A 21,839-nucleotide genomic window follows, 5' to 3' on the forward strand; every position below is an offset into this window, starting at 1 on the left:
TAACCCATGTTTAACTTGTAATTATATTGAATAAATTTATATGCATAACTCGATGGCATAATTTAGGACATTTTATAAACAGGGTTAGATTATATTTACGTTTATGACATTCCCAACTAACTGTTACAATTAATGTAAATCGTGGATGGAAATATCAGTGATTATTAACAAGGAAACTGAACATTATTCACACAAAACTAAGGTACAATACAAGTCCGCTTAATTACGATTTATTCAGAATTAATTTAGGATCAAATGCTTCTTGTACTTGTGGTTGTTCTTGGCTTCATAGCATTATCTTTTAGAATGTTCTTTGTACACAACGCAGCGTAAAAATTTGTTTGCAAATGTAAATACTGTCGTTACACATCGCATACCCATTAATCTAGATTTATTGTTATTTGCTCATGTTACACTATCACTATATGAAAATGAATTATTATTTGAACAAGTACATAGATATATTAAGCTCACTGAAAGATTTTTGTAGGTTTATTCTTGTATATACTTTACACATCCTCTTTAAATACTTGTACATTCCTTCCACAAATCCCTGTTGTCAATGTTTTTAATATTGTAAATATGACATATGTAACTTCTGGGAAAGGGCGTTCCTAAATTGGATAACTTGTGCCCAATCTATTTCATTTTCGAATAAAATATGTTTAAAGTAAAGTAAAAATTGCGCATTATACAAGTTTAACCCAACAGCTTGTAACATATTACATAAACATGTCAGGTTGGATCATATGTGTATCATAGTTATCAATTATTAAAAGATATTTATACAGCATTATCAACAATGTTAGACTCATTATTCACCAATGCTACATGGATTTCCCATCAATAATGCGCCATTTTCGATGAATGTATTAATTCATTAATGCATTTGTTCTCCAAAAACTAGAAACTGCACTAACGGTTTACGTACAGCCTAATCACCAGCCAAGCTATAATCAATCACATGATGAAACAAAAATCCAGGGGTGCAAATTAATCCGGAAAATATTGACGGTACGTTGTTAATAGTCGTCAAGGAACGACATTATGTACATACAATGTGTAATACAGGTGTCTACTCCAAATTGATGCAGGCAGTGTCATGGCTTACACACAAGTTGAGCAAATGCCCCCGAAAGGAACATCTTTTTCTCCCGCCTGAGAAATGTAAGTAGAAACATTATGGAAGATTTCCGAATTTGAGAGTTCTGGACATTTTGAGAGTGCATGAAAGCGACAGCAGGTTCACGTTTTTTGTTTTCTACTAAAGGATATAAAATATATTCTGACCCTTTTCACGAACCGTTAAAGAAACACGTGTACAGTCGGTTTGCTTTTTATTTTGATTTGAATTTCGGTTTGAATATTCATGAAAGGTGTTGGAAACAAAGAGTCCGCATATCTATCTTACAGTTGATGGATGGTGTATAGAATACCATCACTTCTATATTAGTTAAACTATATGCTATATTCGTTGAAAGACGTGTGCATAGCATCAATATATCTGTATGGGCTTTCAATCTTGACATCTGTTCAAGTCATTTTCCTGTTGCCAAACATAATGTTTTTCTAACTATTCATCAACTTACAGTCACCATAGCATCAGTAGATGCGCAATAGGAGTATGCATACATTTATACAAGATACCACCAGGATTAAAATACCGCAACTTGATAATATTCAATCATCTGAGGAAAGAAATTGATTGATCACAATCTAAAAATTACATTGGTTGATCATGCTATGAACATTATAATATGCTATCATGCTTTAAACACTATACTGATTGATCATGCAGCGAACATTACTTTGTTTGAGCATTCTATAGACATTAGATTGGTTGATCATGCTATAAACATTACGCTAGTTGATCATGCAATAAACGTTACATTATATTGGTTAATCATGCAACGAACATAACATTGGTTAATCATTCTAAAGTATAAACATTACATTCGTTGATCATGCTATAAACATTACATTGGTTGATCATGCTATAAACATTACATTGGATTGTTGATCATACTATAAACATTACAAATTGATTGATCATGCTATAAACATTACATTGGTTGATCATGCAACGAACGAATCATTCTATAAACAGTACATTGTTTGAGATCATGCATTCTATAGACATTAGATTGGTTGATCATGCTATAAACATTACGCTAGTTGATCATGCAATAAACGTTACATTGGTTAATCATGCAACGAACGTTACATTGGTTAATCCTTCTAAAGTATAAACAATACATTCGTTGATCATGCTATAAACATTACATTCGTTGATCATACTATAAACTTCAAATTGGTTGATCATGCTATAAACATTACATTGGTTGATCATGCAACGAACATTACTTTGTTTGAGCATTCTATAGACATTAGATTGGTTGACCATACTATAAACATTACTTTGGTTGATCATGCTATAAACGTTACATTGGTTGATCATGCAACGAACATTACTTTGGTTGACCATACTATAAACATGACATTGGTTGATCATTCTATAAACATAACATTGGTTGGTCATGCAACGAACATTACTTTGGTTTATCATTCTATAAACATTACATTGGTTGAACCATGCTGTAAACCTGACGATAGTTAATCATGTAACGAACGTTACGCTGCTTAAGCATTCAATAAACATTACATTCGTTGATCATCCTATGAAAATGTCTTTGGTTGATCATACTATAAACATTACATTCGTTGATCATGCTATAAACATTACATTCGTTGATCATACTATAAACTTCAAATTGGTTGATCATGCTATAAACATTACATTGGTTGATCATTCTATAAACATTACATTGGTTGATCATGCTATAACATTACATTCGCTGATCATGCTATAAACATTAAATTCGTTGATCATGCTATAAACATTACATTCGTTGATCTTCTTTTCGAGCAAATACACTAGTCTGTACACTACTCTCATAAATCGCGAACCAAAGATATGACATACCTATTATGTCAGATGACATTGTCAGAGGTAAAATTAAGTGTTGTTTCATATACATAGTGAATTGAATCAAAAGTAAAAGATCTTGTGCCTTAAAGGTTTCTGGCAAATGTTCAAAGCATAAGAAAAATGCTCAGTTTCTGAGACAAACTGTACACGTCGGTGCGAACAATCATGAAGCTAATACCTCCGTTTTGACTTCACATATAGCGTAAGATCAAATACATTTCTTCAGTAATACGCATAAACTAGAGAAGATTTAACAAAACTCACAGTCCCAAAGCCAAATGATACGTATAACTGGACAAACCTTCGAGAACAATAGCCTTAATGTTGGTTGGAATGCCCAAATATAAAGTCTACAGACCAAGTGTTAACACAAGAGATCACTTGGGTACGTAGAAGCCGGCAAATGTTCTTGGAGGATCACAAAAACTTACGAGCTGGGATTGTGGTAATATGGACAATACAAAACAAATGTGGACGTGTCACAGAAATACTTGCCGAGGTTTGAGGTGTCTGGTGATCCGACCCCTAACGGGTTATCGTGTATAATATTCATAACAGGGAATCCTTCCAAACAGTTTTAACAAAGACCCCTTTGAGCCGATCATCTCTGCTTAACAATTTGCGCCCTAACAGAAAATTCCACATATTCTTGGAGCAAATACAGGCAGGGATGCCTTGATTTTGAGTAGAAATTATCAATATTACCTTGCAAAGCCTGACAAAGGCGATTTTTTTCTCTGACGGGATCATTGTTTAATGCTTTTGTTTGACAACGGAAGCCTCAACGCCCGTTTTGTACATTGACTTGTCGCTTCTCCAAGTAGAGGACCATGTTTGCCATTTTTCTTCACACCTTTAGCATTTGTCAGAAGCCGAGAGACGCAGAGAATGGGACCCTAGAAGGGATCTGAAGGGGACCCAATGAACTAAGAACCATTCTATGTTGGGTGTGAAATTGAAACTTTAAAACTAATCCATACCGATAAATCTGATTAAAATTCGGAAACCACTTTCTTGTCGTAAACGAAATTGTTAAAGTGTTCTTGGAATACTCCAAAGACAGACGGCTATGTCTGTTTCCGGAGTAATGCCTGAATATCCTAACGATAAAATTACGACCTTCCTTTAATTAAACAGATTCACGTGAGTTTAACATATTTCTTACATATTTCTGAATATTAATTCTTTCTTCGAATCTTTGAGAACGATAGTTTTTTCTAATTTTTTTTAAAAATCAAAACATAATATTAAGCGCGAAAGCAAATTAAACTTTAAATAAGTTCTAGATTGGAATATACCAAATGCATATTTTGCAAGACTGATCTCTTCTATGTTTTTTTATTTGTCATATAATTTATATATATTCTACTCCCCCTGAAATTATTATTATCTCTTGTGCCACAGTATTCCAGATGAAAGATTGAAACCATTCACCAACACCCAACGGTTCAGAATAGGCAACCACTGACTTTCTAATTTGATCTAATTCGTGACTCATGGGATCTTATATGAGCGTGTAATGAACAAAGCTGTCAGGAGATACATCATAACAAGAACAGGATATCTACATCCAAATTTAACATCTCGACCTGGAACCTGTTCCTCAAAGGGGCCTTGGTAATAAGTCTACGATTCTCGTAAGCATATAAGAAGTTACGATCACATGGAACGGAACACTGGTAATGTCCTGCACTGCATTGGTATTTCATCAACGACCAGTTACAACGTTCTGTATGCACGTGTGTTGTCCCTCTGGCACCTTTACACAAACTGCATTTAATATCATGGAACGGAACACTGGTAATGTCCTGCACTGCATTGGTATTTTATCAACGACCAGTTACAACGTTCAGTATGCACGTGGGTTGCCCCTATGGCACCTTTACACAAACTGCATTTAATATCATGGAACGGAACACTGGTAATGTCCTGCACTGCATTGGTATTTCATCAACGACCAGTTACAACGTTCTGTATGCACGTGTGTTGTCCCTCTGGCACCTTTACACAAACTGCATTTAATATCATGTCCTCGATAGGTCACAGGAATGTCATTAACAAATTGCATACCAGCCATTTAACAACAAAACAACACATACCATTTTCGTTTAATAGAGGGCATTGTATTGTAACATAATAATGTTGTTTATGTTATACGTTGAATGTTTCATGATCCTATATTGGCATTTATTCTAAGCTTACTTGGCTATTTTAAAGCACTTGGAAGCAAAATTATATCTTGAAGCAGTACCTATACACCCTTTGGCGTTCCTTATAATATATATTCCTGTAAATTACTCAGTAATATTTTCGAAAGAGGACAATATTGGGCACTTGAAAATAATACTTTAATTTTTACAGCGAATAAACAAGAACAATATCTGATTTGAAGGAAAACCAAAGGAAAGATGGATTATTCAAAAATCAAAACTTCAAAAGAATATTCACTCACGAATAAATGAAAACATAAATCAAGGGCTAAAAGGCAAAATATCAGTATAAATGAAAAGCGGTGATGACAGTCGATGTTCGGGGAGAGGATAAGCATTGTATGCTGTAACCGTAGCATCCATCGCTTACACACTTGTCATTGAAATCTGTAAAGGCATGAGAAGACGATCACCACTATACTCGTATTGTTCATTGTTTCACCTGGGAATTCAGAAGGTTGAAAATCTATCTTTGATTGATAATGTTTCTGATAAAGTTAGATCATTTCAAATAATGTATCTGAAATACTTATTAAGGTAATCAATACTTATTATGTGATTAAATTGACATGCTTTAATATATAGAAGTACGTCACGACTCATATGTGTAGTATAACACGTTTAACGAAACGAAAGTGGATTCATAATCACATTGTTCCGACACATTCATGCCCAGTGTGGAATGGAAGATTATGAAATACAGAACAAAATATGACTTAGCGACCCTGTTGTGAGCGGTTCCTTTCCGAATTAAGATGCATTTGAAAAATAAAATATAAAAATGAAAAGGTAAATGAAAATGTTAATTCCTCCATTCAGTAAAATAAAACACTTGACAGTCGTTTATGACTGCATTTGTTGGTCTTCAGTTGACAGGACGAATAAAGATTCTCAAAATTGTATTCAGCGTTAAACTGGATTAAAACCACACAAGTAGCCTAAAAATTCCTTAACCGATCTGTATTTGTTCACCTTGCGTTGTTTTCGTCTTGCATTCCACTGACAAAAGCGAAGCGAAGAGACGAGGGCCAATATTAGGCTAATAAACGGGAGCGGACGATGTAAAAAGTCTTGTTTAAGAGAGGTGGCAGTTGTGTTGATTCAACTAACAGCCATTGCACACAAGGTACAATAATATGATTTAGTCACTCGACAGGACAGCAAGCAGATTAACTAGAAACAAAACATTCCATCCAACTTAGAAAGCTGACTAGGCCTTCAAGCTAAGAACCGTTTGACGACATTAAACCATCAGCTGACTGAGGGTAAACTAACATGGGAGTCAGTGACACCCCCTTTGTGGCTCTCGTGTGGGTGGGAGGAAGCAGGACATTTAAACTAATATAGAGGTTTGGACAGAAAGGCACTTGACCACGATTACTAGACGGGGTTAGATGGACAAGCCTTGTCTTTAATTGAATTAGTTTGTTCCGACGAATCTTCGAATACACAGTCTCGAACCAGACAGAATCGCAGTGAAAAGTTTAAAGTTATAGTTGCCCTCGTCTTCTGATTATGCCTGTGTCTGCGCATGCGCAGCGTTGTTGAAAACTTGAAGCGTGCGCTTTAGGTTTTCGTGAAGTGACACCTCGCTTAACACTCCCTCTAACCTGAAGAGGTAGTATCGAGTTGAAAGAGATTAAAGAAGTTACAAGTCGGTCTGCTACAATCCACGGAAGAATCCTTTTGAAACAAGATCAGCTGTCAACCCTAAATACCACAGGTATGTTGTTAATTTCCTCAGCTATTATCCTTTTATCAAAGCAGACAGGAGATAAAACCCTATATGTGAAGCAGCCTATAGCATTAACGATGGTATTTGGATTGATAGCTTTAATCTGAAATTGAATGTGTTTTAAAAATCATATCGTATATGGATAGGAGTTACAAGGAATACAAGCAATATAATTGATCTCCATCAAAGCATTGGACTATACACATATCATATCATCACTGTTATACATTCATTGTTATGACTGTTAATAGTGTCCTAGGCACTTTTAATGCATATATCTACCTTATGTCTTGTACCTGATACTGTTGATGTCCATGTGTGTATCAATGCCTTCTGTGTAACATCATGTCACATTACCCTTCTATAAAATATCAGAACGTCTGCATGCATGATTATGCATTATATTGAGAGATGATACACAGCCTCCCATATCAGAAAAGCCACTGAAATATCCCACTAGTTTGTGTCAAGGAATTATTCGGTTGGTAATCAAGGCACAGGTACACTTGATATACATTATGATGCTTCCTTCCGCTTGATTTCAATAAAGAAGAAAACATGGTTCATTTAGTTTTCACACAATGTGCACAATTCACTATGAAGGTCTTTTTGGAATTAAATTTGTGTATTTGTGCATATTTTATAAATAAGTGTTCATATCCTCCATGTTTATTGTTCCGTTCAAATTCAGCCACATACACTGTTTTAAAAGTACACATATGTACATATGACTTATGTTGTGTTCGTCTCCCAGGAGTGTTATTGAAAGCATACTCTGATAAGAAGTCTTATAAGGCACATTTTCCTTGTCATGTTGTCACAGAGCAGCACAAGGTATTCAACAAGATACTTCAGCGTTCATAGGTCCAGCATATTCCTGGTCACAGCCTGTACTTTCTGGCTGAAACTTGAACTCTATCATTTGTAGCATTTCTTTTGTTTTACATGCATTTTCAAGACAGTTGGGTTTTATTATATTTGATGAAATTTGCTCTCTGATGTTGGCATATTTGTAAACATAAACACCCTTACATGTGCTTATAACAAAACACCAATGGTCTTCATGCTATCATATTCCTTTAAATAATCATATAGGCCCATTAACGGAATCATCTCAATATTCATTTAATGGACCCTTTTAATCATTTAAATACATTGTATTTTCAAGGCATTCATCTTAATAACCACTAATCGTGTTAAAAAGGGGGAAATGCACCCGTTGCATGTATGTATACACATACAAACACAAACACACATGCACAGGTGTGTAGGTGTGTGCGCGTGCATGCGTGCGTGCGCGTGCGTGCGTGCGTGTGTGTGTGTGTGTGTGTGTGTGTGTGTGTGTGTGTGTGTGTGTGTGTGTGTGTGTGTGTGTGTGTGTGTGTGTGTGTGTGTGTGTGTGTGTGTGTGTGTGTGTGTGTGTGTGTGTGTGTGTGTGTGTGTGTGTGTGTGTGTGTGTGTGTGTACCTGTAGTGTCTATGTGCTTATGCAAAAGATGAAAGCTATGGTACAAAAGAGTTTGTTGTTATAACAAATAAATCCAATATTGACTATTCACAAATTTAGACGACGATTTTTACAAGAATGGCAGTTCCCATTTATGAAAAGAAGAAAAAGGATTTGCACCTCATAGTAAGTTATTTGATGCACAACACATTCATGTTTTCTTATGCACATAACTGCGTTAACAAACGTAAGTTATGTAAAATGTAAATAAGTTGACAACGTATGGCATGTTTATACTCTGCTTGACGTGAGTGTTTGTGTCATGAACCAAGACTACAAATATTAATCTAATTAACAAACAATAACCTTTGACTTTTACAAACATCATAAGGTACACGTGGTTCATAAGCAAGGTTTTCGGAAAGAAGTGTAAGTTAAAAACACCTAGCCAAACTTCCATTGGAGGCTCAACGAAAGAACATATAGGGATCAGTGAATGTAATGAGTTACTGATGGACACGATAATCGTAATAGGAGTAATAGGGAGATTTATTAACTGTTATTATTGTGACATATATACATGCATGCATATAGACACACACACATAAATATTATATAATTATATATCAATATACATCAAAATTTTAAATGAATTATATACACGCTCACTATGTAGTAATATGATGAAAGCGCGTCAAAACATCGCATGCACGGCGAACAGTACCCGTGTTTTCTAAAGTAGGTAAACTCTTTGCATAAATACTATAAGGTGTTGAAATTCGTATTAAAAAGGAGAACATTGGATTCCACGAAATCACAATTTCCATAAGTTTATTTCAACGATACATAATACTTTCATTTCCATTTCCTTTTTGTGCAATTGGTCTGTAAGTTGTAGATATATTCAAATACCTGTTTTCGTTATTCGCTCAATTCTAAGGATAATATTCAGCACTGATAATACGGTAATACAGTTCGGTTAGAACTGGCGTATTTACCCGACGTCGTTTCGGTGACGTTTGCTTTTATTGTCAGTTACAGGTGAGATCACAAAGGACAATAGTGTCAATTCGCATATATTAGGTCTGTTGGTATCGTCTCAACCAATCAACAAACACAAGACAGATTTTCAAAGTTATCAGTTTCTAAAATAAGGTTTTTCATGTTGAAATATTTTCCATAAAAAATATTATCTAAATGTTTTCATAGAATACATATTTTGCAAAGAACCTTATAGAGTGAATAAGCATCCAGAATGTGTCATTACATTCATCTAAATTACACAAAGCAAGAAGTTTAAAATATGAATTGATCAGCATGCGTTGTGACCGATTCGTTTAAACATGCCATTAAACTTGTATTAGTTAATGATATGTTGAGTATCTTTTACAAAAGTGAAAAGATAGTGAACGTTTGTTATGTATTTTTTTCGAAACAAATTCGGATGACCTGATGCTTTGTGGCACATAATCGGGCACACGACATCAAGAAAGACCAATTAAAAACAGTTTTTTTATAATTAAAGGGACAGTGGCAAAGATGACAGTTCAATGACAACGTTATCGTCATTACTTAATGCATTCAATATCCCCCATCAAATTTCAATATTCAGTTAACAGTTAATGTCAGTAAATACATTTGCAGTGGAATGAAACAAACACAAGTGAATATATCAGTTCTACATGCATAAGGTTTCGACGGACACAGATGATGTATCTCCCGTAAATTGATATTAATATCATTTTGATTATTCCTTCCTTACTGAATTCTTCGTACTTTGAGAAATTACTTATTTTCATACTTATAATAGACTTACGAAGCTCTTTATGAAATCATTTTTGTCAAACTGTTAAACAAATAGTATCTTGTGTTGACTATTTTCCTTCGCGATAAAACTGGGTGGTACACATTGGATTATCATTGGTGGTACAAATGAAATTGCCATTGATTGAACAAATCAAATTGTGATTGGTGGTACAAATGAAAGACAAAGCCTTAGATGTGAAATGGGAGTTCGGGTCAACCCACGTAAATGTATTCCCGATCTGAATGACACGACGAGCAGACATGATAATGAAATACGTTGAAGATAAACGTGACGCTCAATTATGGGTGAGAGTAAAGCGATATATAAACCTATGATGTAAATATGTAATATGTTGTACAATACCATAAATGTTCCCTCTATAACTTCGTGACGCATAACCCCCAGTGATTTCAATAGTCCAGGAAGCTTCTTGTATTTACAGGAATTATTTTGTTTGTCGCCGTTGATCAGGCACAAGTCCTGGGACGTCAAGTCCAAACCAAAAAACTGAAGTTTAATTATTAAAATTAAAATAGAATTAAACCTAAAAACTATATAAGTGTAAAGTGCTTCTTTGAATGCTTCCGAAAGTGTGAATAATTATGGATAAAATGTGGGATACTTTATGCAACTGATATAGAAGATGTCGAATTCACCCAATTTACAATGTATTTTCAAAACGAAATTAAGTTCTGTTTCGCTCTAATTGGAATATGAACTGAAAAGGAAGTCTACATTTAAAAATTGGATATGAACGAAAACTTCAAAACGGTATCAAAATATCACTAGATTTTAAAAAGTTGCCGAAACACAGGAAACTTGAGGTCCTTACTACACTAAGATGCCCGCATCTAAAACATTACTATCGACTCATCATTCCAAGTCACCATCAAACATGTATGTTTACTTTATTCCACCCGGCAATTTATCATAGCCCTGGTCGTATACAGGCATATTATTTAAAATTAAGTATTAATTGCTGAATACGAAATTACTTGAAATTCGAAGTTTCTGTACCCTTGTATATTCACTAACTTAATATATTAATACATTCGATCTGAACATTTTTCAAGATAGATGATGTACAACAAGCCTGAACTGATCAAATTTTTGGTATTGGATATCATCTTTTGTTATGCAAATAGACTGCCAGCACCTATCATATAATTGTAGGGATTTGGATATCAATGAGCACGTGTAGACACGTCGCCACCTATTGGCGCTGATCAGACTTCTGCTTATCTACTCTTGGAATGGACCCGGATCATCGCCAAATAAGCGGCCATTATTATGGTATATAAGGTTACGCATTAATTAAAACTCTCCAACTTAAAACTAATCTTCGGATCAGAAAGGATGCGTGAAGCCTAATCGGGACCTCTCATGTAGAAATAGCATGAAATATTCATGAGCAGAAAGAGCTTTCATGGGATAATTTTCAAATTTATTGAATAATCCTATCTTCAATTACTCTGGCACATAATGTTTTTTACCCAACCTAAAGCCTCTTTGGAAGGATTAGAATATCCCGTATTTACTCATGGGTTAAGTTAATGGTATAGGAATGTTTATTTAAAGGGATTTTATTCTTAAGTAAAAAGTATTCCTATGTTTTCAAATATTTTGTTTAAGACTTCAAAAGACTATGGGAGTAGGCCGGGAATTATCAGGGCATTCGTAAACAATCACCTTATTTAGATCAAGAACTTGAACCCGAACATATTTTGCCCAGGATCCATTACCAATGAATATATCAAACAGAGTTTACTTGTTATGAATGGAGTAGGTATTTTTCATGAGTGTTTGACTGATTTTTAACTCTTCAATTTGATATTGCATTGGTTCGTTTGTGAAAAAATCGACTTGTGTGGCAGCGAGATTCTTATCGAAGATATCAGTACTTATCAGTGATGTTAAGATACTTCAAAATGTAGTGAAATTCTGTTATTGGGACAATGGTGGCAAGTGAAATTACTTCTCTGGAATACTGTTGGCAGGTTAACGAGTTCCGGAAACATTGTCCTGTGGAGTTAACCATAAGTTCCAAACGACTTTGTCCAGATTAGCAGAGTTTGGAATAAAGGGGTTTGTCTCTGTGTGTGATTAACATCACACAGTGTTTGTACCATGATGAAAACGGAATGGGAGTATTGTCTTTCTGGTTCATCTCCTAAAGTTGTTTTTTTTCCAGTGAGAACAACCGTAATACACTCCAGCTGGTTTCCGATAATACATTTTCACTCAAATATTAACATTTTTACCATGCAACAACTTATTATGATCGCAATGATCGCCAAACACGTAAACTACGTATAATCACGTTCTCGTTTACTGCGAGACATGTCATTAATTGATACGTAGAGCGCTGCCAGCCATACCTTTTCAAGGCCACATAACACCCAATATTGCGATTCATAAAATAATATTATCATCTTATAATTATCCCAAATACCAATTTTTCAACAGGTCAGAATATTTGACAGTGATATGCCAGATTCAGCGTCTTCTTTATTTAAATATTGATTTGTACAAACTCCGCCAAATTGTGAGAAACATGAGAAATATGACGTTTATATTGATTTCCCTCGTTGTCTCATTTCCCGGTATTATTCTCGAGCTAATATTATGAATACCGCATAGAGCTAGAGCCTACCAACCACGGAATGATATCATCGCCTATGTCAACTGGTATTGGGGACGGAGGCCACTTAGAACCCAATGCTAAGACAAGTGTTTTCCTTTCATTGTCGACAAGTGGTCTGGCGGTCTCTTAGCGTTTAGCTGACGGTAAAACCACTAATATGGCGTCAAATTGCCCCAAACCGTCACTGCATGGATACCCTGCTTTGTTTTACGAGAGCGTACACAAAATCCCTCAGACGGATTCTAGTGATGTGTAAACAGGATTAGGCATATTAGGGCGAGGCACTCGCTGTTTGGGTCCAATGTCAAAATCTCTTGAATATATAGTGCCACACTGGGCGATCTTCGAATAGAAGGTGCCTTGGTAGACCTCCAGTTGAAAATTTGAATATACAGTCAAACACCGTTGTGTCGAAGTTGAAGGGACTTATGAAAATACTTCGAGTTGTCCGAAGTTCGACACAATCGCAAAATGATATAGAAATAGTGAATACGGAAGGACCAAGCTTTACTTCAACAACAGTCAGTTCGACACATCAACCTTCGACACAACGATGTTTGACTATTACTGTACATAACTGAAAAAGACGAAAAGTGTCATATGAGTATTACTGGAAGGGGTAACAGTGTTCCATGTAGGTAAGTAAAACTATTAAGTTCGTCACAATGCGCTGTAAACACGATTAAAGTCATACCCCTTTATCTCGAATTGAGATTGATAGTTTGGTGTAGTTTCGGATGAATCCTTGTTTACATTTGTTGTAATATCAGCAGTCCGATGGTGTCCAGATACGCTACTGATCACAGGAATGCACGGTCAATGCTGACCCGTCCGAGGCCGTATGCTTTTCTTTCTATCATTGAAATTTATCATTCTCTTTCTGTTTTCCTATGATGTGATGTGTCTGGAAAGTGGTACCTATGCGGTGAATACCATGGAACGTCACTCACACACATACCCGCACACTCTCTTCGTCACTCTCACACACATTTCACCAACTATGGCAGTCATTAACACACCCACATCCATGAAATGCATCTCTCCAGTGTGTCTCAGTCACACACACGCATCGAAAATTCACCCACCTACTCATCCAGCCACTACGTCAACACACGCACACACACACACACATGCAAACACACATAAACAAACACACACATACACCCCACCTACGACTGTGCCACCCACTACACCATCCATCCATCAAATGCATCACTGACTCATCCACCCACTGTGTCACTGACTCACCCACCCACTGTGTCACTGACTCACCCACCGACCCACTGCATCACTTACCTACACACTGCATCATTGACTCACTCACTACATCATCCATTCATCAAAGGCATCACTGACTCACCCATCCACTGCATCATTGACTAACCCACCCACTGCGTCACTTACTTATAAACAGCATCACTGACTCACCCATCCACTGCGTCATTTCCACACTGCATCACTGACTTACCCACCCACTGCGTCACTTACTTATAAACTGCATCACTGACTCACCCATCAACTGCGTCACTTACTTATAAACTGCATCACTGACTCGCCCATCCACTGCGTCATTTCCACACTGCATCACTGACTTACCCACCCACTGCGTCACTTACTTATAAACTGCAACACTGACTCACCCATCCACTGCGTCATTTCCTCACTGCATCACGGACCTACCCACCCACTGCGTCACTTACTTATAAACTGCGTCACTGACTCACCCACTGCATCATTTATCCACCAGATGCTTCACTGACTCACCCACCCACTGTGTCACTTACTTACACACTGCATCACGCATCACTGACTCACCCACCCACTGAGTGGGTCGAAAATTTACCACTTACTCATCCAGCCACTGCTACACCTCAACCCCAACCCCAACCCCATCACCATCCATACCCCCACCCACACACAAAGAACATACGCATCAAAAATTGACCCACTTACTAATCCAGTCACTGCGTCACACGCACGCACACACACACGCACACACATACATACAAACACACACATACGCAAACAAACACACACATACATGCCACCTACGATGGTGCCACCCACTACAGCATTCATCCATCAAATGCATCACTTACTCACCCACCCACTGTGTCACAGACTCACCCACTACATCATTCATCCATCAAACCCACCACTGACTCACCTACCCACTGCACCACTTACTTACACACTTCATCACTGACTCACCCACCCACTGCGTCACATACGTACACACTGCATCACTGACTCACCCACCTACTGCACCACTTACTTACACACTGCATCACTGACTCACCCACCCACTGCGTCAATTACGTACACACTGCATCACTGACTCACCCACCTACTGCACCACTTACTTACACACTGCATCATTGACTCACCCACCCACTGCGTCACTTACGTACACACTGCATCACTGACTCACCCACCTACTGCACCACTTACTTACACACTGCATCATTGACTCACCCACCCACTGCGTCACTTACGTACACCCACTGACTCACCCACCTACTGCACCACTTGCTTACACACACTGCATCACTAACTCACCCACCCACTGCGTCACAATTACGTACACTGCATCACTGCACCACTTTACTTACATCATTGACTCACCCACCCACTGCGTCACTTACGTACACACTGCATCACTGACTCCACCCACCCACTGCACCACTTCTATACACCACACTGCATCACTAACTCACCCACCCACTGTGTCACTTACGTACACACTGCATCACTGACTCACTAACCCGCTGCACCACTTACTTACACACTGCATCACTGACTCGCCCACCCACTGCGTCACTTACGTACACTGCATCACAGACTCACTCACCCGCTGCACCACTTACTTACACACTGCATCACCAACTCACCCACCCACTGCGTCAATTACTTACACACTGCATCACTGACTCACCCACCTACTGCACCACTTACTTACACACTGCATCATTGACTCACCCACCCACTGCGTCAATTACGTACACACTGCATCACTGACTCACCCACCCACTGCACCACTTACTTACACACTGCATCACTAACTCACCCACCCACTGTGTCACTTACGTACACACTGCATCACTGACTCACCCACCCACTGCACCACTTACTTACACACTGCATCATTGACTCACCCACCTCTGCACCACTTACTTACACACTGCATCACTGACTCACCCACCCCTGCACCACTTACTTACACACTGCATCACTGACTCACCCACCCACTGTGTCACTTACTTACACACTGCATCACTGACTCACCCACCCACTGTGTCACTTACTTACACACTGCATCACTGACACACCCACCCTCTGTGTCACTCATTCACCTACCCACTGTGTCACTCACTCATCATCCAGTTACGTTCGGTTATAAATATATATCCTGGTCTAGCGAGGCACATCTGTTGAGATAAATGTCCTTGGGAAATAAGCTCACTGCTATACAACACTAAATGAATCAAATAATTGTGTTAAATGTGGTATGAAAAACAATAAAAATATAAATAAGTGTTGTTTTCAGATTTATTCAATTGTACGTTGCTGTTTAAACCACCCTGATGCTGTGTACTTTCGAATTCCTAACGCAATCTAATAAAGACAATGCTACAAAATATGTCCTGATTCCGACTATCCAGTGATTAATATTACGTGTCGCGCCGTCGGGTTCAATGACATGCTAATATCTACTCACCACCCGCGTACACCATTCAGCCAAAGTGGTGTTTCACTCGCTGGTCCAACAGTGGACGTCAGTATAACTACGATAGCGATTTCGATGACAAGAACTTCACGTCCTTGCTGCTTGTCGAATAATGAAAATCAATTCATATCACTATAGAATGTGGGATATGTTGCTTAAAATAGCTCACAGGTACATTTTCACATGTTCTGACATATCAACAGAACCTATTATCGATAAAAGCATTTGATTGTGCAATATAAAACTGTCGTTCATACCATCAATAAAAAAATATCATTTATCATATGGTCGATTTTCACTAGAGCTGTAAATGTTATTTGAGGAAACTTCGAAGCAATTGAGGAAGTATATCATGTAAATCGTCGATTATTATCGAGAATACACAGTCCCGAACATTCGCAAAAACAGAAAAGATTACGTTGAGTGTACAAATTATGCGAATTTATCACTGAAAGTGGTCAATGACACCAGGTGTTGTGTAATGGGTAAGCATTGCCTGGGACACCTGTCACTCACACCTGTTGCATGATAAACTAAATACGACAACAGACATCGCCACACTATAAGTATGTTCATTACCATCTTTCAGACATGCACTTTATATTATTTAATTGCTCCTCTGTTGCATAAACTATTTTCGCCTGTTTTAGTAGCATGTGAAATTAGCATATAAATCCGCTATATAAGACAGAAAAAATATGCAAATTACACTTTTTTTCAAAATCCTGTACTACTACAATGAACACGGTGTGACAGTAATGTACATACATAAACATCTGGAGATTTATGACTGTTGCCAGAACAAAGCGTGTTCCTAAATCTAACCTTTTGACAAAGTTTTATTATTTTCAATTTGAGGGCTAGATTTTACCCTTTTCTACTTTCTTAATGGAGCAATGTTAAACAATTATATTCAGAATAGATCGTTAAGGATCTACACCGAACGCATGTAGCCTTACTGTAACCTTTTTTTGTTGAACTGTTCATCCGCTTCGTGAGTCATGATGGGTCTAGTTCTGAAAACGTTTTTGAGGTGACGTTAGTTTGATGCGGCAGTTCCGGTCTGGTTTAACCCTCTTACTGTACTGTCGTTTAAAAATGCATGTCGCATATACATGCATCAATTAAAGGATTACTCTGTCTTGACTTTAATGCATAGCTATCATATAAGCTTAAGATAAAGGATTATATTTATTTTTGGTGCGCTCATTCCACTCATAACATTGCTGTTGGAGTCTTTCCCTTCCCTAAACGCATTGGTCCGTCACACTAAGAGAGTGGGTTCGAATCTCGGAATGGATTCAACTAAAATCCTAAAGCTAAAGAATTTTGTAATCCTAAATATTCTATATGTTACATTTGAGTACTTTGAAATTCTAAAAGTATTGTCTGTTCTCATAGCTGATCTGACGTGAGAAGAGGCTATAACATAGATAACGGTATGCAGAGAATACACGAGTACACAATATAGTGGTGTAATACACAATACAGACAGTCATACATACATTCACAATACCCACATGTAATGCATAGAGCATATAATACAGATATGTAGTACACAATACAGACAGTCATACATACATTCACAATACCCACATGTATTGCATAGATCATATAATACAGATATGTAGTACACAATACAGACAGTCATACATACATTCACAATACCCACATGTATTGCATAGAGCATATAATACAGATACGTAGTACACAATACAGACAGTCATACATACATTCACAATACCCACATGTAATGCATAGAGCATATAATACAGATATGTAGTACACAATACAGACAGTCATACATACATTCACAATACCCACATGTATTGCATAGAGCATATAATACAGATACGTAGTACACAATACAGACAGTCATACATACATTCACAATACCCACATGTAATGCATAGAGCATATAATACAGATATGTAGTACACAATACAGACAGTCATACATACATTCACAATACCCACATGTATTGCATAGAGCATATAATACAGATATGTAGTACACAATACAGACAGTCATACATACATTCACAATACCCACATGTATTGCATAGAGCATATAATACAGATATGTAGTACACAATACAGACAGTCATACATACATTCACAATACCCACATGTATTGCATAGAGCATATAATACAGATATGTAGTACACAATACAGACAGTCATACATACATTCACAATACCCACATGTATTGCATAGAGCATATAATACAGATACATAGTACACAATACAGACAGTCATACATACATTCACAATACCCACATGTATTGCATAGAGCATATAATACAGATATGTAGTACACAATACAGACAGTCATACATACATTCACAATACCCACATGTATTGCATAGAGCATATAATACAGATACGTAGTACACAATACAGACAGTCATACATACATTCACAAATACCCACATGTATTGCATAGAGCATATAATACAGATACATAGTACACAATACAGACAGTCATACATACATTCACAATACCCACATGTATTGCATAGAGCATATAATACAGATATGTAGTACACAATACAGACAGTCATACATACATTCACAATACCCACATGTATTGCATAGAGCATATAATACAGATATGTAGTACACAATACAGACAGTCATACATACATTCACAATACCCACATGTATTGCATAGAGCATATAATACAGATACATAGTACACAATACAGACAGTCATACATACATTCACAATACCCACATGTATTGCATAGAGCATATAATACAGATATGTAGTACACAATACAGACAGTCATACATACATTCACAATACCCACATGTATTGCATAGAGCATATAATACAGATATGTAGTACACAATACAGACAGTCATACATACATTCACAATACCCACATGTATTGTATAGAGCATATAATACAGATACATAGTACACAATACAGACAGTCATACATACATTCACAATACCCACATTTAATGCATAGAGCATATATTACAGATACGTAGTACACAATACAGAAAGTCTTTTCACAGTGCCCACATGTAATGCATACAGCATAGGTAGTACACAATACAGACAGTCTATGCACAATACCCACTCGTAATGCATAGAGCATACAGCACAGATACGTAGTACACAATACTATCTATGCACAAGACAAATATGTAATGCAGACAGTATATGATACAGATACGTAGTACACAATACTATCTATGCACAAGACAAGTATGTAATGCAGATAGTACATGATACAGATACGTAGTACACAATACAGTCGCGTAGTGCACAACACAGACACACATTACCTGATACAGACATGTAGTATTCACTTAAGACATACAGTATACAATACAGACACACGGTGACAATGCAAACACATAGCATACAATACAGTCACACAGTATACAATGCAGACACGAAGTACATGTCGTACAAAACATGAACAGTTTGCTTGAAGGACCCGTCAAAGAAGGTGTCGATTCCGTCAGCAAGATTTTGTTTTCAATACATTTCGGTTAATTGTGTTCTGAAAGTCAAAATAACTGATAACAGAAACGCGGATGTTAGACTATAATACATTTCAAACGGACGGAACAGATTCATGGCATTGTTTGATTAATCCACTAATTATTCAAGATCGGTTAAAAATGCGGTTGGATTTAATTGAAAACCAAAAAGTAATGATCTGAAAAAGGAAGTTTTGTTTCAATACTGGTTGCCGTATATTTGTTTACGAACAAATCCAAATATGTCGGACATATTGATTTCTTACCTTATCTGAGCACCTAACTCATAAAAAGGACAAAGGCAAACATTAAACCAAGTGCTTTTACAGAGAAAAATGGATTACCTCCATGAGGAGATCCGGGTTACAATTGATCTGCCGCAGCCCATACTTGTAAGAAGAGTCGGATGGTCAGGCTAGCTGACTTGGTTCATGCATAGATCGATGTTCATAATGTCAAACTTTAGATTGCCTGGTCCAGACTCGGTTATTTACACAAAGCCTACCGTATGGCTTAAATATATCTGAGTTAAACGCACAAATCCAGATCCTTCATATTTGATCAATATACATTCTGTGGCCATATATCCTTAATTTAAACTGTGTCCGTACCCTTTATGAAACTTGGGAAATTATAATGAGACCCCATGAATGTGAACCCTTAAAAATTACCCCTTTACGAGGAATGCAAACTGGAAGGTCACCTACGAATGGGCATTACTCCGTACAACTGAAGCGCTCGACCAGTTACTATTATTTTTTAATCCGGGGGACTGATCTGGAATTGATCTTCTATCACTGACAAGTGGCGATGGACCAATACCGATGATCTCGAGAGTGATGATATGAAAACACAAACCACGGGCCATGGTTCAAGGTCTGGATTACCGAAGCAGTTGAACCACATGATGTTATGAAGGACCCCTTCTCTTGACACTTCATAATTGGAAAATCTCTCATTTTCGATTCTTTTTCTCAAAGTAAATCATCTGTTTATTTCCTTCTCTATTGACAACGCGCTGATTGTTCAAATACGAGTCGGGGCAGTTCGAAAAATGACGAATGTTCTGATTTCTGTTGAAGAATTGTGAGTCCCAAATTGTTAGAAGTGTCTATGATTGGGTTGGAATCGTGCAGTGGTATGTGCACAATGGAAAAAAGTTTTGTATTATATGAGTGTATTCTTCTAATCACAGGGAGCTACATCTCATTAATGTTTCGAAAGTTGATCTTGAAAGTTCAATCTTTTCTCACAATCAACTTCAGATAAATAATATATATACACACATATATTTTTGTCGGTTTTGTATTATATTATTATTATTGTAGCACGACTTTTTCAGCTGTATTTTTTACATTTGCTCTCTCTTTTCAGTTGATCTCTCAAATGTTTCTTAATTCGCAGTTGCATGCAAACAATTATGGTTTTGTCGAATTCGATCCAATTCGGTGGTTTGAGACGAACATGTTTGAGAAGTAAAAAAGGCTGGAGGTACACAGTGCAATCAATCACCTACGGCGGTTTGGCCTCACACTGTTTACCCCAACAAAGGGTTCAAATGGAGTTTATTTTTCAATGACAAAAGTTCAAAGTAACGACATTCGATGAAATGGACTGGCGTGTGCCAACTGCAATCATTGCTTATCCTCAACGTATTTATATCGATGTTGGCGGCGGATTGGTTATGGCGCAACCTTCTTGAACCCAGATGTATAAATGACACGGTCCTGTAGACTTTCGTTGTACTCAACCAGCCATTTCAGAGAAGACATGGTCACTT

The sequence above is a fragment of the Haliotis rubra genome, unplaced genomic scaffold (genome assembly GCF_003918875.1).
Source record: "Haliotis rubra isolate DU_JTF1 unplaced genomic scaffold, ASM391887v1 Scf9, whole genome shotgun sequence".
Lineage (NCBI taxonomy): Eukaryota > Metazoa > Mollusca > Gastropoda > Lepetellida > Haliotidae > Haliotis > Haliotis rubra.